We start from the raw sequence: 17014 nt of genomic DNA, 5'->3' as shown, positions 1-17014 counted from the left end.
GCATTCACAGGTAGCGTTATCTTTAAAATGCATTTTTATCAATGTTATATCCTGCAGCTATTTTTGGAGCATGTGATGGTTTCTACTGATCTGTCAACTGTGTCAGAGATTCTGAAGGAAGAAAACTGAAGTACAATTTAAAAAGCCTCCAAACTAGGATGGAGTAGCTTTATTTCTTTGTTCCCTTCCCTCCCCTCCCCTCCCCTCCCCTCCCCTCCCCTCCCCTCCCCTCTCCTCTCCTTTCCTTTTTCTTTTTTTCTAAAAGTAATTCTCTAGGACTATTAGGATAAAATTCAAAAATATAAGTCTATCTTTCAAACTGTTTCATTGACATTGTCCTGAAGTAACCTATGAAGAAGCTTTCAATAAATGCATGGAGTAGACAGATTATTTTGTATCTGTATTGGAATCTAACTGAGTAGTTTGTTTTAGTATAGAACCATGCAACATTATGATACCTTAATTGTTATTAAATTTTCTTAATACTTATGTATTCTTGAGTCTTTAAAACATTTTATACAATTTTATACTCTATATATGATCTTATTTTAACAATGTACTTTATGATAGTAGTAGTAAACACAAATGTGTAAAAAGACCACAGCCTTATCTGAAATAGTAAAACCGGAGAATGCTTAGTTGTCAGTTAAAATGGAGAATGGATTTTAGAGTCAAGTTGGAATAGTATATAGCAATTAAAAGTTGTTTTCTTTTGGCCCCACCCTTCAAGTGGGCCCTGACCTTCTCCATGGTGGTGAAGACGCCAGTGGACTCCACGACACACTCAGCACCAGCATCACCCCATTTGATGTTAGCGGGATCTCTCTGCTGGAAGATTGTTATAGGCTTCCTATTGATGACAAGCTTCCCATTCTCAGCCTTGACTGTGCCGTTGAACTTGCCATGGGTGGAGTCACACTGGAACCTGTAGACCATGTAGTTGAGGTCAATGAAGGGGTCATTGATGGCAACAGTCTCCACTTGGCCGAGTGCAGAGCTGAAGGCAGCCCTGGTAACCAGGTGCCCAAAACGAGCAAGTCTGTTCACATCAACCATCACCATTTTGTCTACGGGACAAGGCTGGCACTGCACAAGAAGATGCAGCTGTCTCTGGAACAGGGAGGAGCAGAGGGTCATCATCTCCTCCCCTTCTGCTGATGCCTCCATGTTTGTGATGGGTGTGAACCATGAGAAATATGACAACTCGCTCAAGATTGTCAGCAATGCATCCTGCACCACCAACTGCTTAGCCCCCCCTGGCCAAGGTCATCCATGACAACTTTGGCATCGTGGAAAGTTCATGACCATGGTCCATGCCATCACTGCCACTCAGAAGACTGTGGGTGGCGCATCTGGAAAGCTGTGGCATGATGGCCATGGGGCTGCCCAGAACATCATCTTTGCATCCACTGGTGCTGCCAAGGCTGTGGGCAAGGTCATCCCAGAGCTGAACAGGAAGCTCACTGGCATGGGCTTCCATGTTTCTACCCCCAATGTATCCGTTGTGAATCTGACATGCCACCTAGAGAAACCTGCCAAGTATGATGACAACAAGAAGGTGGTGAAGCTGGCTTCAGAGGGCCCACTGAAGGGCATCCTGGGCTACACTGAGGACCAGGTTGTCTCCTGAGACTTCAACAACAACTCTCACTCTTCCATCTTTGATGCTGGGGCTGACATGGCTCTCAGTGACAACTTTGTAAAGCTCATTTCCTGGTATGACAATGAATACGGCTACAGCAACAAGGTCGTAGACCTCATGGCCTCCATGGCCTCCATGGAGTAAGAAACCCTGGACTGCCCACCCCAGCAAGGACACTGAGAGCAAGAGAGAGGCCCTCAGTTGCTGAGGAGTCCCTGTCCCAACATTGAGCATCTCTCTCACAATTTCCATCCCAGACCCCCATAATAACAGGAGGGTGCTAGGGAGCCCTTCATACTCTCTTAAATACCATCAATAAATGTTCGCTGCACCCCCCCAAAAGGGGTTCTTTATAGGATCCGGATGTCATATCCAATGAGGAGAAAAAGTGAAAGCTTCCCCTCCTGTAATATGCTTCCAACTGAGGAAGCATATTAATAAAATCGCACACTAACAATAAAATAAAAATCACACAAATGAGCAGGATAAATTGTAGCTGTGATAAATGATAAGAAGGAAGGCGATTGTGAGTATGTGTAACGGGAACTCAGGCATGATTTAGATTTAACTTGCCAAGGAACTGACTAATGAAATGAAATTTGATTGTGGGCAGGAGCTGGGAAGGACTTTGAGAGCTGTTCTTACAGAGTATACTAGGTAGAGCACTGTATGCTTGCAGATGTAAACTAAGGGTGTATCTACCGGTATGTGGAAAGGGCTTGCAGGGGCTGCTGCAAGGTCAGTGTTTTAAAAGTTTCATTCTTCTGTAGTATGAGAAAGCATCGGAAGGAGTGAAACCACAGCTGGTGACCCACCATGGGGACTAATACCAGTAGAGGTAAGGACTGATAGATTATGGATTAGACAGAAAGGCGGGGTCAAGTGAGTGGATTCAAGGCATTGTTTGGGGTTAACAATTAAATGTGTGAAGTGATGGGTTGTGTGCTAGGCAGGAGAGGTAAAGATAACTGAGCATCACAGGGAGGTTTTCAGGTTGAGTCACTGCTTGTCAGTGACAACTGTAGGAGGATAGAAGGCTGGGCTTGAAGGAGATGCTATGTGCTCCATTTAAGGCGTGCTCATACAAGTTGTTTTTGAGTCATCCAAATGTAGAAAACAACAGGGAGTTGGATACAAAGGTTTAAGCCCAGGAAACTTGTATTATTTCTTTCTTTCTTTTTTTTTTTACATTTTTTCCCCAAAACACTTTATCAGTATTTGTATATACATACATACTTATACATGTATACATATATACATACATATATGAACAATAATTAAATAAGATATATTTGAAAAGTATTGGGGGTTGGGAAGAGTGGGAGGAAGGAGAGAAAGAAAAAAATTATATAAATATAGTGCTCATATATGAAATTCTCAAAAAGGAATCCATTTTTAAAAAAATGTTCAACAGATTAACTTGCATTTTACAATATGAAAATAAATATGACCTACAATTATGTTGAAGGACACTTTAACTCACTACAAACTTTGAAATCTAATAATGAAATCAATAAAAATTATTTTACCCAGCATACTAACAAAAACCACAATAACATTTTATAATTCAAAGTATTTCTGAGAACAAGAAAATAGATTGTCAGAAGCTAAGTCAGCAGAGCCAGGGGGACACTGTGTGTCATTTCTTTTCTTTTCATTTCTTTTTTTTTCCTTTTTTTTTTTTTGTCTTTTTTTATTACTATCAAATCATAATTTTTACTTTTTAACACAGGGGTTATAAACACGAAAATGCAGGATATGGGAAAGGGGATGACACAGGAGCATAGATGTTCAGGGGGAGTACAGATATCTTTCAGAACAGGGTATCAGCTGGGTGAAGGCTCAGGGGTCAGGTCACTATGACTCTGCCTATGATTCACTTGTCCTTATCTAAGTTGGTACTATCAGCCAAGGCTGCCTATTTACAAGGTCTATGACTACTCAAGCTGGTAGATTTCCACAAAAGCTGCCTGTTTACAATAGTTTATAGACATCTGTTTCAGTGTTTTTCCATAGAGACCCAAGACTTTGTGTCAGCAGGCATGAATGTCAGGCCTATTGCTGATTTTAGGCTTATGGCTGATTTTAGGCCTTCAGTGTATAAGCAGGGCTGCCCCTGACATCTCCTCCCTTCTCTAATTATAGAAGGGCTGTGGCGATTCTAATCATGCCAAGGCGGGGATAGAGGCCTGACCTCCAGCAATTAGTATCATTTCATCTTACTCTTATTGGCTAACAAATTGTGGGCATCCAGTAAATATTTGTGGAATAAGAGAGTGAATTGTCTGGAGAAGGACATTTGGGAGTTGTTGGCTTATGGTTGACCAGTAAATTTCTCCAGGGTAAAATGAACATTGAATGAGAGGACAAGATAGGGTTAGTGGGGAAATTTTATTTTTAATGATTGTGCAGACGTGTCTAGTAGAAGTCACACATATTAGAATGACTGGCAAGTTATGGAAAATGGAGCCCGAAAACATCATTTGTGTTTTTTATTGAAAAATCTTTGCTGACCTTACTAAATTTCTATGACAAGATGCGGGGAGAAGGAAGGAAGGAAGAATGGCATCTAAAGGTGATAGGGGAATAAAGAGTTTACTGATTATTGCAATCTTTCTCTTGAGATGTGGTCTTTTTATGTAGCCCAGGCTGGCCTAGAATACATTAGTTAGCACAAGATTGGCTTCAAACTCGTGATCATTCTTCTGCCTTACCCCCGAACACTGATTACAAGCGTGTAATCATGCTTGGCTTATTATTATTGTTAATTGCTATCTGTAGATTGCTTTTGGTAATAAAGCCATTTTGAATGAAATATTACAGTCATTTGAAGTCTTTTCCCATCCCTTCTCTTCTATTTCTTTCTTTTGTACTTTATTACTTGCATTGTAGAGTTTTCAAAAACACCTTTGATTAAGTTTAGGAGTAGGATTTGTTTCTCAGATAATTGTGAATGGAATTGTTTTCTGGATTTCTTTTACAATGATTTTGTTGTTGGTATATAGAAAAGCTATTTTGTTGAATGGTTTTTATAGATAATGTTTTTGTGAACATTCCTATGTAAATAATTGTATACATATATGTCTCTTGGGTACATAGGTGCTTCTTAATCTAAGACAGGCTAAACCCTGGTAAACATATCATAAGTTTAAAATGATACTTCACCTACTGAACACCACAGTTCAGCATCACAGTCAGTGTAGAATATCAGGTGCCTAGCCCACGTTTGCTGGGATACCTGGGTGTGGCAGCTTACGCTAATTTCCAGTATCCTGATAGTACTGTGATTCACATCATTAGCCAAGGAGAAGATCAAAATTCAGAGCCAGAAGTACAGTTTCTGCTGAATATAAATAATTTTGTAATATAGTCAAGATCACACTGGAATCATAGTAAGTTGGGGACCACCTGTATAAGTAACTGTGCAGTTGCCAGATCACAGGAGACATCTTCAAGATTTTAATAATCTTCTAAATTTCTTTCCAAAATGACTGTAATTTTATATTCCTAAGAGCAATATAAGAAGGTTTCTTTTTTTTTTTTTCTATATCCCAGGCAACACTTGTCTTTCTTTTTAATTTAGCCATCCTAGGGGTGATCTCTCATTGTGCTTTAAATGTGCGTTTTCCTATTGACGGATGAGTAGGGCTCAACACTCCCCTGTGCTTCTGACTCTTTGTCTTTCCCATTCAGAGAAAGGTTAGGTTGCATGCTGAAATTACGTTTTAGGCAGGAAACTTCCTCTCCAGTAGCTAGCTTTCATGGCGTCAAAGGTGTTATGCAGACTTCCAGGGGAGAAAAGGTACCAGCAGTCAGTCTTATTTATATGTCGTGCTGGATCCTGACCTACCAGGCAGGGCTGGTCTGGAGTAACTAATCTCGTTTTGATTGAGTTTAACATGCTCCAAAGAAGGGAATTTCATGCCTGGTCTTAAAATTCTGATAAAAGCCCATGGCCCTGATAAAAGGTCATAGGCCCTACGGTAGAAGCTTTTGTTACCAATTTTAATAAATGCCCATGCTGTCTAATGTATTTGTTTCTAATGTATGTATTTGTTTCTTTCATTGCTTGCTTAGCTCTTTTTTGTTTGTTTGTTTTGTTTTGAGACAGGGTCTCTGTTGGCTATCCTGGAACTTGCTTTATAGACCAGGCTACCCTTGAACTCACAGAACTCCACCTGCTTTTGCCTTCCAAATGCTGGGAATAAAGGCATGCACTACCACACCCTGCTCAAACTATGTATGTTGGTATCCAGAGAATAGAGATGCTCTCAACCTTGGTCAAACAAGTTTCTTTTCACAGCACTGAGAATGAGCTTAGCCTTAAATAGGATGTATGTTTTACTCTTCTTACCAAAGACTCAGGGTTATCTCAGAAGAAGAGGCGGAAAGAATGTACGAGCTGGAGAATAGGAGCATGGTGAAATTCAAACTTCTGGATTAACACTCACGGTCTCACAGCGGCTATGGTTACATGTAAAAGGTCAGCACAAAATAAAATAAAAGGATGTGACATTGGAACAGAGCTGTGTTTGGGTCTGATTGGGAGGAATTGGAGGTGGTAAACAGGTGATATGACCCCATTTAATTGTATACATGTATGAAATTCTCAAGAATACAGAAATATTAACATAAACTCAGCACCAGGCATGAGAAACCTCTTTTCAGGTTATTGCTTAAGTGAATCCAAGAGACTCTAAAAACAATACATTCTATTGCTGTTGCTCTGACTTGTCTCTTAGAGGTTCAAGGCAAGTCTCTATTGCAGAAGGTAACATGCACTTTAGAGTCAGGATTTGTAAGGTTCGAGCTGAATCTAACCTGAAAATCCTGTCTCTGAAGACTAACTTTCACAGTACCAGATGGTGCTCTACAAACTGACAAGTGAAGGAAGCAATCAGTGTCATACCCAGCTGTGATGTCTATGAACCACAACAGTGACCAGCATGGCGAGACATTCCTAACAGTGCAATAATAATACTCATATCTTCGTGATGACTAATTGAACTCAAGGCCTGCTCAACAGGAGGTAAATTATGCTGGGTCTAGGAAACCTAGCCAACTTCCTCAGGCTAGTGAGATCTAGCCACTACCAGCACTTTACTAGACCAGCATATTTTCTAATTGTATTCTAAGTACTTATTTTTATACCCACAAATAAGTATAGCTCTCACCCACCAATGAAAGAAGCTATTTTAAAGCAGACTGTGATTATCACAGAAAACAATTACTGGTCAAGATACAGAGGAAATGAAGTGATCACAAGGTACCCAGCCCCAAAGGATACCTCTACAATACAACTCCTATACCTAAGGCTCAGGGAGCAGTGCAGAAGAGGGGACAGAAAGATTGTAAGAACCAGAGAACTAGCAAGTTTGCTGTGATTGTCACCTAGAAATGACAGGGAAGCTACACCGGTGTTATAGTAACAATACAGCTGCTTAAATAAGACTCAAACAGTGACAAATTCAGTGGACATTCTAACATGGAAGAAGGAATTATCATAGTGCCTCACCCATGTACTAAAAACTACAGGCTAACTAAACAGTGCTGAGAGATGGAGAATTAGTCTTCCTGAAGGATGAGCCTCATATTTTGTAATCTAATAATGAGTGGTCAGCCCTGAAATCACATACATACAAGCAACACCAAACAGACTCAGTTGGTAATATTTGTATGTGTATATATGTATGTATGTATGTATATGTTTATATGTATATATGCATGCACATATGTACACATGTATGTATATATGTATACACATATGCACATATGTATATATATGTACATATTATATATGTATCTATATATATTTGTATCTATGTACTTATATGATATATATGATATATACATGTATATGAAACAATGATAATCATAGGAAAAGAAGGGATGAATTTGAGAAGGAATAATGGGGAGAACTGAGAGGGGTTGGAGGGATGGTACATGGGAGGGACTGGAGGGAAGAAAGGAAGAGGGAAATGATGTAATTCTGTTTTAATTAGAATAAAATTAAAAAGTAATTGGGCTATATATTTTTAGATGTTGAGATATGTGAATTCCTCATATATTCTGGATACTAGTTTTGTTTTATAAATACTTCCCATTCTGTTGATTTCCTTTACATCCTCCTTTGATTCCTTTCAAAAGTAATTGTGCTCATTTAGAAAAACATTTTAACTGATATATTAAATTGTTCAGACTTGTGGAGTACCCTGTGATATTTAATATATGTCTACATTATATGCTTAAATCAGAATAAACCTGATTATGCCATAATTTGGATTCGGAATGTTCGAGGCCCTGTGTGTTTAAGCCTTCATTTCCACCTTGGTGCTGTGGGGTGGTAGTGGGAAGTCCACACAGAGGGAATCAGGTGATCGTTACTGTGCCTATGGAATCCATTGTGGGTCCTCAGGCCCTTCTGCTTCCGCTGTATTTTTTTTTTTTTTATAGTAAAAATTTTCTGTGTTTCATCCTTCAACCACAGTGTGCCTCTTGGCCATAGGACCAAAGCAACAGGGCCAATGGATCATAATCCAACCAAATTTGGTCCCTAAACACAATCATCTCTTTTATAAATCGATTTCTTCAGGGTTTTAATTTTTATTTTAATAGAAGCTGACCAACCCATACACTAAGCCTAAGTATCTTATTAAATGAAATGTATGGCATTTTCTAAATTATATTTCATATAAGCAGGCATGTGCTTCTTACTTAGAAACATTAAAGGATAGATATAAATAAAACTTTAGAACAAGAAGTGGTATTGTATATATTTTTCTTTTTATTAAATAGCAGTGGCAGGCTGAGTAGCAAAGAAATCAAAAGCCATCTAGTGTTTCCTGGAATTATTTTTTTTAAATGATGGGAAATAATTTTTATTTTTTTTTTTCTATTTTAGCTTGTTTCTTCTTATCATCTTTTTTTTTCTCCACACATTTTTTTTTTATTGGATGTTTTATTTACATTTCAGATGCCATCCCCTTTCCCCATTTCCCCCCTGGAATTATTTTAAAAAGACGACATATTACCTGCTATTTAATACTCTGTAGAAATGCAGAGTTGATTGACGTAGGCTGGAACTGAATGATGTAGTGTAGATGAAAGATATATATGACTTTGGTTGTTAGCTACTTTCATATAGCAAAAAAATTAATATTGTAATATAGCTAGGTTGTGTCCAAAAACAACAGTGTATTTAAAGATGACCGTGGCTTCATGAGTCTTGCTTCTTGATCAAATGTGCCCAACGTGTTTATTAGGAGAGATTTTGTTTTTCATTTCTGGGGATCAGACACAAGATCCTGCTCATGTAAGTCTTGAGCTGTACCATTGAGCTCCAGCCCCAAGACTTTCTTTGAGGGAACACAGGTTTGAAGATTACATGTTTTTCTCTTTCCCTACCTACACTCAGATGATTTCTAAAGTATTAAATATGAGGGTACTGCCAAATAATTTAAAATTATATATGGATCTAAAGTTAGAAAGTTTGTAACAAACAGAGTTTACTGTCAGAGCAATCAAGGGAGGAGGGTAAGCATATACACGTACTGTTAGTTAGAATCTGGAGAAAATAGCTATTGAACTCCAACGTCCATGGTGAAGCCATCTTAAAATATAGTGTTCCAGTTGCGGGGTGCTGAATTTTAGAAGAGTGGGGCATGGATAACTTCCTAGCAGTGTGAAATCAATAGCAAGGAATAGTTTGGTGATTTTAAGGGACAGGTGTGCCACGAGTCATTAAGAATATGAAAACTCTCGAGTGTCAGAGTGTCAGAAAAAGATGATGATGACGCTGGGGTGTGTACAGGAGTGTCTGCAGTAAAGGTAGGATGGCTTGAGTCATGCAGGAGCTATGAAAACAAGATTATCACGTTACTCTCTGTTTCCTTGACCAGGCCAGAATTACTTATGTCTAACTCTCAACCTGCATTTGCTTCTAGAAGGTGATTTTACATTATCTACCCCTTTTGCAAAGGCTACCCTTTTTGCAATGTCGGGTGTGGGTGTGGGTGTGGGTGCACACATGCTTGTGTATGTTCAACTGAATGTGGGTACACAGATGTGTGCGTGTGTGTGTGTGTGTGTGTGTGTGTGTGTGTGTGTGTGTTAGTGTTTTGAGAAATGCAGAAGTATTTGTCCTCCATGGAGGGAGGAGGATTTTGGGAATGGACTGGGTAGATTTCATTAGGATAAGAAAGGGACTTGGCGGCATTGTCTTGGCAGCATAGTTGGCATTCCACATAGAAGAAACAATACAACTAAGGCACCGGAGATGTCATGTCACAGTGTCATTTTGGCCTATTTGTCTTTCCAATGATCTAGACTATCATAAATGATCTAGAATATCATCATAAATGATTGAGGGTGGCAGGGCTCGTATTTGAGTGGATGTTGGTCCTTTTCCAGAGATTTGCCATTGTCCTGGAAGTGCATTTACTCTTTAACCCAATGAAATATGGGATCAGTTCTGTTTTTTTTTTTTTTCCTCACTATGCCCTATTTCAGTGACTTTTTTTTTTTTTTTTTTTTGCATGCAACTCTTCATGTCAATTCCAGGTTTACGTAGTTTTTTTTTAATTTTGATGATTTGGTACAATTTTTTTTATCATATTTATCCTTTCTTTCCCAGATCTACTCGCTTTTCTATCCATTCAACTTTGTGTCCTCTCTTTTTTGGAAACCCACTGAGTACAACCTGTGCTGTCCGTTACTCTGGGATGTGAACCCTTCCCCTGGTACATGGGTACCAGACACAACCCCTTAGAGAAAATTCACCTGCCTCCGTCAGCGTTAACTATTCTCTTCTTAGCTGGGGAGACACTTGGTGCCCAACTGCCAAATTCCCCTGATTCAATTCTTTCCCAGTACTAACAGAATCAGAACACAGGTTTAGGAGTACAGAACAGCAAGCTGCCTTCCACATCCCCCTAACCCTCTCATCTCCTTACTTGGATCCTAGACAGGAAAACAAGCAGCTGTTTTCTCCATACCAATTCAAACGCAATCATAGCAACGGCAGGAATAACAATTGCTCATGACACAGTTGCTCCACAATATTAAGTAAATGATAAAATTTTGGTTTTTCAAAAATCTGTAGGCTAATTAGAGTCAATATGCTTGGTCATGTTTGAGGGAATTTCCCGAGAATGGCAACAGAGAACAAGCAAATATTGATTGAAACAATGAAAACCGCCTTAGGAAATTCTGTTACTATTAGCTTGAATGCTTTATAGTTGAAGAATGGGATAAAAATTATAGAGGTTAATTGGCTGTGAGTGTGCTCTATGCAATACAACTCAGTTGTGTCCTCACCTAACAAAGAATTGCCTCAGTACATAAATGAAAATTATCCATAGTTAAAATTAAACCCTTTCTGCTTATTTACAACTTAAATATATTTTATATAATATACAGTATAATATGTAAGTATATATAATATATATTATAATATGGATTGCTTTACTCCATAGTTAATGGTTAATTATGTTGATCATATTAATCATTAACCATGGGGTCACTCCCAAGAATAAAATGTTAAGACTTTCCTTAAGCAGGGAGGAAGCATAAATGTACAATAAGGATCACACCACTAAGAAGACAGTAAGTTTATTGTAAATGTATAACATTCAAGTTTCTAAATCATGCCACTTGGAGGTGGGTGATGAGTTTATTGTAAATGTATAGCATTTAACAGTCTTTAAGTCCAACAGATTTCTATTGATTGCTGAAGATGATAATCGTCACCTGTAATTATAGAATTACAGAGACATACATACACTTCAAATGTCATTCCACTTTATAGCAAATCTCACAAACTGTTAAGTTTATAGAATTGTGCTGTAAAGATGACATAGCATTTGATAGAAGACATGGTGCTTGGTAGTGTGTGCACGCCTTGTCAGTAGCTCTTATTGTTTACTTTCACTGACTAAGCTGCTTGTTCTGGCAGTGTGTGTGCGCATGCCCACACGTGTGTGCCTCTGTCTGTCTGTCTCTGTGTGTCTGTGTGTCTGTTACTATGCTTGGGTGTTGTTACTCAGGCATTCCCCACCACACTGAGAGACAGGAGCTTGCGTCTACCTGGAACTCCCTGATCCTGCTAGGCTGGCTGGGATGATCTGCATAGGAATCTGCTTGTTTCTGCCTTCCCAGGGCTGGATTACAAGTATACACCACTGGCTGGCTTCTTCTCTTTTTAAATACATGGGTTCTAGAGATCAAACTTAGCTGCCCATTCTTTTGTGGCAAGCACTTTATTGACTGAACCATTTCCTACACTGTTGGATCATTCTTTGTACCAAGCCAAGGGAGGTGAACTACAGATAGCTTTATACAAAGTTTTATACAAAAAAACCTAAGTTATTTGCACACATGGGAAACTAAAGCCAAGGTTTACTTCAAGTCCTATGGATCCCAAGATCTCAATGTATTGAAACTCATTCTTTCAAATCGTTTGCAAAACAACAGAAGAGGCTGACTTTCAGACCATTGTGACCAACCATTTTCTCTAGTCACTGATGAAGATTCTGTGTGGTTAAGCAGAGGAAGAGTAGTTAGAAGGGAGGATGTTTGGTTTATAATTGTCACTTGACTCCCTTCGAACTCTGTAGGTCAGATGAGGATAAACACCCTACAGAAAACCCACAACACACAATTGCCTAAGTCGCCTAACTACCTTGCATAGAATTGGTTTTTAAGCAAAGAAGTAGTTATTGCTTTTAGGCAAGAGCCAGAGAAGATGTGAAAATGTGATCTGGTACCCACACAAAATGTAACTGGAATGCTTTTTGGCTACATAGTACCCAAGTTTTGCATCCAATCTAAATTGGCTCATGCTCAGGAGGCATAAGCCACAAAAAAAGAAGAAGGAGAGAAAAGAATCTATTTCATATGTGGGAGGCATGTCCCTAATTTGGATTAGTTTTATATCAGAGTGGGTATTATAAATAAAAGACAGAGACTAGAGATAGTTTTATTGATTTTTCCTGATTCCTTTCATTTGCTAATGGGTTGTTATAATAGATCTAACTTGAAATGATGTGTGTAGCAGGTGTGTTGCACGGGGGCTGCACTTGTTGGCATGTACTGTACACTATATCTCTATGTCCTTCAAGAATTTACTACATTGTGGATGGTTTTAGGTGGTAGAAACTCAGGAAGCAATTAAGTTTAGCTGAGGCCATGTGGGTAAGGTGACATCGTTGGGGTTGCGGGGTTCTACCCTCTCCCAACCAGGGACCTTCCTGCTAATCACTAATCTCACCTTATACTTCACAGCCTCAAGAAATGTGAGAGATGAGTTCTGTTGTCTAAGCCACATGGTCTACAGTATCTTCTTGTGGCCTCCTTCTTAACCAAGATGCTGTCGAGGGTGTGAGTACTTGTTGGTTGTATATGTGGCTGTAGCTGGGGGTGAGTGAGCAAGTGTTGGTGAAGAGAGAGAAGGGAGGGGCTGGTTAGTATTGGAGTATGTGTGTGTCTGTACATGTACATGCATGTATTCACATGTGTGTGGTTGCTGAGAAGTATGGGTTCAGCTTTTGTCCATGCAGTCCACTGAACTCATCTTTTCCCTTCACACGTAAAATCTTTGTCATCCTTAGTTTATGTAGAAGCGCACTTTAGAACCATCACTGCAAGATAGCGCCGATCTAGTGAACTTCAACAAGCCTTAGGCCTGACCCCAAAGCAACCCCACCCCTCTTCAGCTCTAACATTATGGAGACTCTATTTTCCTTTGGTTGCGTTATGAGAAAATGAATGAATAAGCTTAGAATGCGGAGGGGAGAAAGCGGGGTGGGGGAGAGAAAACAAAGGAAAGGCAGTGAACAAGAGGAACATATACTCTTAAGTCCTGTGCAGTCCTGACACCCTTAACACATCTTTGTTCTTTCTCCGTGATGAGCCTCCTCATTCATGTGCAGAGTCTGGGCTCCTGGAGCTGAGGAAGCAGTCTCTAGAGCCTTTGATTATTTACAACTTCTTAAAATTCACAGAGGACTAATGTAGCTAGCTGTGGCAGATCGGAAAGGACAACTGTTGCCCTCCCATATCTGAAATTACTTCTTTTCAAGCTCTTGACTAAAAAATCTCTGATCCAAACGACATCACAGTGTCACCTTTCGGGAACATAACAACCTTCCTCTCAAGCTCATATGATTTTTTAAATGAGCAAGTGGGAAGGGGATGGGAAGGGCGGGGGAGGCGCTCGCTCACTGTTTACTACCTTGTGTATATACAAGGTGACTCTACTTCAGTAATCACAGTGGCCAGAAAAGACTTATTGCTTCCTCTACTCTGTGGTTCAGAAGGTGTGTCCAAAAAAAAATCAATGTCAACTGGCTTTAGAGGAAATGTTTTTAATGGGCCTTCTGTTGCCAAGTCTGCCGGCGCAGCTTGATCGATGTCTCTGCACTGTGACGTCAGCAGCCTGCTTCTGTGGAGATTATCTCCCGGGCTCGAGGTTTCACAGGCATACAGAGGTCAGTTATTGGAAGCAAGTCCTGGAGTAGAGCTATTAGAGATGTGAAAATTGGAAGTATGAGGAACTATACAGGACTGGGGAGGGCGTCTCTTACACACAAGGGTAGTCACAACTTACAACTCCCCCCCCCCGCCCCCAATGAAGTATGGGGCCATGAGGGAACTGTGCTGCAGGAATTTCTGGTGTTTTAGAAGAAAATGTCTTGCACGAATTCTTCTCACAGAAAGGACGAGAAACAGACTCAGTTAGGGTCATCTAAAGTGAAGTCAGTTCTGAAGGCTGGAAGCCAGGATCCAAGTGTTGGCGAGTTTTATTTTTTCTGAATTATGAGATTCCCCTCTTTTTAGATTGCAAGTGTTTGTGGGATTTTGTTTGTTGGGCAACTTGAGATAGGATCTCACTGTATAGCCGAGCCTGGACTAGGCTTATCTGGAACTTTCTATGTAGCCTGGATGACAAAACGTGTGGTCCTCCTGTCTTGATGTCTTACGTTCTTATATTACAAGCATGGGCCATCATATCTGCTCAAAGCCAACCACCTTTTTGCATCTTCATGTGTTTCTCCTTGTGTTTTCACGATTTGGAGTCTCTTTTCCACCAGTTCCATTGGGTTAGGATCTACTCTAATGTTCTTATTTGGATCTGTCATTCCCTTACACACTATCTTCCAGCACAGCCCCACTCTGAGATGCTGAAGAAGGGCTCCAAGTGGTTTATAGGCACTGTGTTCCAGTGCCACCCCTTTCTGGGATACTGTAGATGACAACTTTCTGTGGTTTAGATGTGGCTTTTGTTCCACCGTGCTTTAAAATTTTGGCACTACAGGAAGGTAGTGGAAGCTTACACAGTAGGATCTTAGTGAGAGTTCCTTGAGACCTGGAGAAGCCAAGGTTGGAGTGGTCCGAGAGAGATCTCCTGGTCTTGTATTGCAATGCATCCTTAGGTGATGTAGGACAAGAGAACACTTAGCAGAGCCTGAGCCCTGTGAACCTCTTAAACTCCAAGTTAAATAAAATTCTTCCCTCCCTAAGTAGATGCCCTGGATATTTTGTGATAGCGAATGGTGGCTAATACAAGACTTTTATATATGAATATTGGGGGAAAACAATTAAGCTGACAGCAGGGAGACACCCAGAGGTTGTGTTTTCCACAAGCAGGCAGCTTGGGCATCTGCATTCTGTTCTCCTCATTCAGACCCTTTGATAACTATGTATTACAAACAAGACATGAACAACTCCAACATTTATATACAGTGACTTAATTAATACTTTAAGCTCATCGTGAGACAAGAAATTCCCAAAGAAACTTGTGATTATTATAGATTATAAAGGCTTGCCATAGGGAGTGTGGGGTTCCTTGACTCCTCCAACAGAACCAACTTTGTCATCTTTGTGAACTGCGTTCCATTTTGGAGGTGGCATTGTCTTTAAATAGTTAGTAATTGGTACCTCAGTGCATTCCAGCATTTGTCACCCCTCACAGCTCCTGTTCTCTAAGACACAGCATCTGTGGTGAGATATAGTGGTTTACACTCCATCTGTGTGCAGCCACTTTTTTATGCCAGCAACTACTTAGCTTGCAGAAAGAGGGTCCCATGCTGTTGATAAGGGCAACTCCTGGGAATTGTTTTTCCAGTGAGTCAAAATAAGTTTACTTCTTATGGAAAATAACAACAACAACAACAACAACAACAACAACAACAACAACAACACTAAGTCCTAAAAGAGAAATTACATGTTTGAAGGAGTGCTTGAAAGTCTTTGAAGTACATGGACTTTTTGCTACATGGAGTGATGACAAATAATATTGATCTAGTTACTTCAATTGTTGAACTGACTTATTTTATAACCAAAGCACAGGTAACCCAATTTAAAAAAAAAACAAAGGAATCACTTAATATATATTTTTCCCTAAAACAAAATATAGACATGGCCTACAGGTAGATTTGTAAAGGTGTAACCATCGCTAATGAATCACTCATCATGAAAAAAGTACAAACAAAATCCAATATGAGCTATTAAACTGTTCTGTTAGGATAAGCATTATTGAAAAACAAAACAAACCAAAATGGAAGTTCCACAAAGAGTCAAACTACTATACAATCTAGTAATCCTATTTATGGGAGTGTGTCCTGAGTCTACAAAAGAAACATCTCAGGGATAGTCACACCTCTGGCTTCACTGCAATATTATTCACAATAGCCAAGATAAGGACATAACTAAAGACAAATGGACAAAAAGTTTATAATATCATAAGCATTTATCCATACTTACATGGTGTTCATCCATATAAAAGAATGCAGCTCTGCCATAGTTGGGAGCTTTAATGGATCTGAGGATGTTTGTATGAAAGAAGTCAACTCAGAAACAGAAGTTCTGACGGGATCATTTAGCTGTGAAGTCTAGAAAGTCAAACTCATAGAAACAATAGTGGAACTTTGGTTGGAAGGAGCTGGAAGAGAGAGAGGAATGGAGGGATATTGATGAAAAGGTTTATTTTAGTTATAAGATGAACAAGACCTGATGGTTGAAGGGAGACTGTTGCATGGACTGTCTTCAATGTGTTAATTAATTTGACTGGAAATTATCGCACAGTGTACATAACTTATCAAATCATCGTTCTATATACTTTGAATATCTACAGTTTGTCCTCACCAAATATTTTGAAAAGGAACTTGATACTGAATGTTCTCATTTCATATTCCTATGACTGACTTTGATTGCTGGATGAATCAAATTGTTGATTTGGTCATAGCCAAACAACAATGGCTTGGTAATTTGTGAATAACAGAGATTCATTTCCTACCTTTCTGGAGCTGGGGAGTCTCAGGTTAATGGAAGTGTATTTTATGGATGTCTTCCTGATCCATATTTCCATAACAAGGG

The 17014-nt window shown here is 39.5% G+C and overlaps 1 pseudogene; it reads left to right on the top strand.

The window, feature by feature from the left end:
- Positions 1-512: 512 nt before the first annotated feature.
- On the top strand, positions 513-2787 carry LOC143434761 (glyceraldehyde-3-phosphate dehydrogenase pseudogene; annotated as a pseudogene).
- The last annotated feature ends 14227 nt before the right edge of the window (positions 2788-17014 follow it).

This window comes from Arvicanthis niloticus, chromosome 17 (assembly GCF_011762505.2).
Source record: "Arvicanthis niloticus isolate mArvNil1 chromosome 17, mArvNil1.pat.X, whole genome shotgun sequence".
NCBI classification, from domain to species: Eukaryota; Metazoa; Chordata; class Mammalia; order Rodentia; family Muridae; genus Arvicanthis; species Arvicanthis niloticus.
The sequence above is the reverse complement of the archived record's forward strand: the minus strand, read 5'-3'. Positions and strand labels throughout refer to the sequence as shown.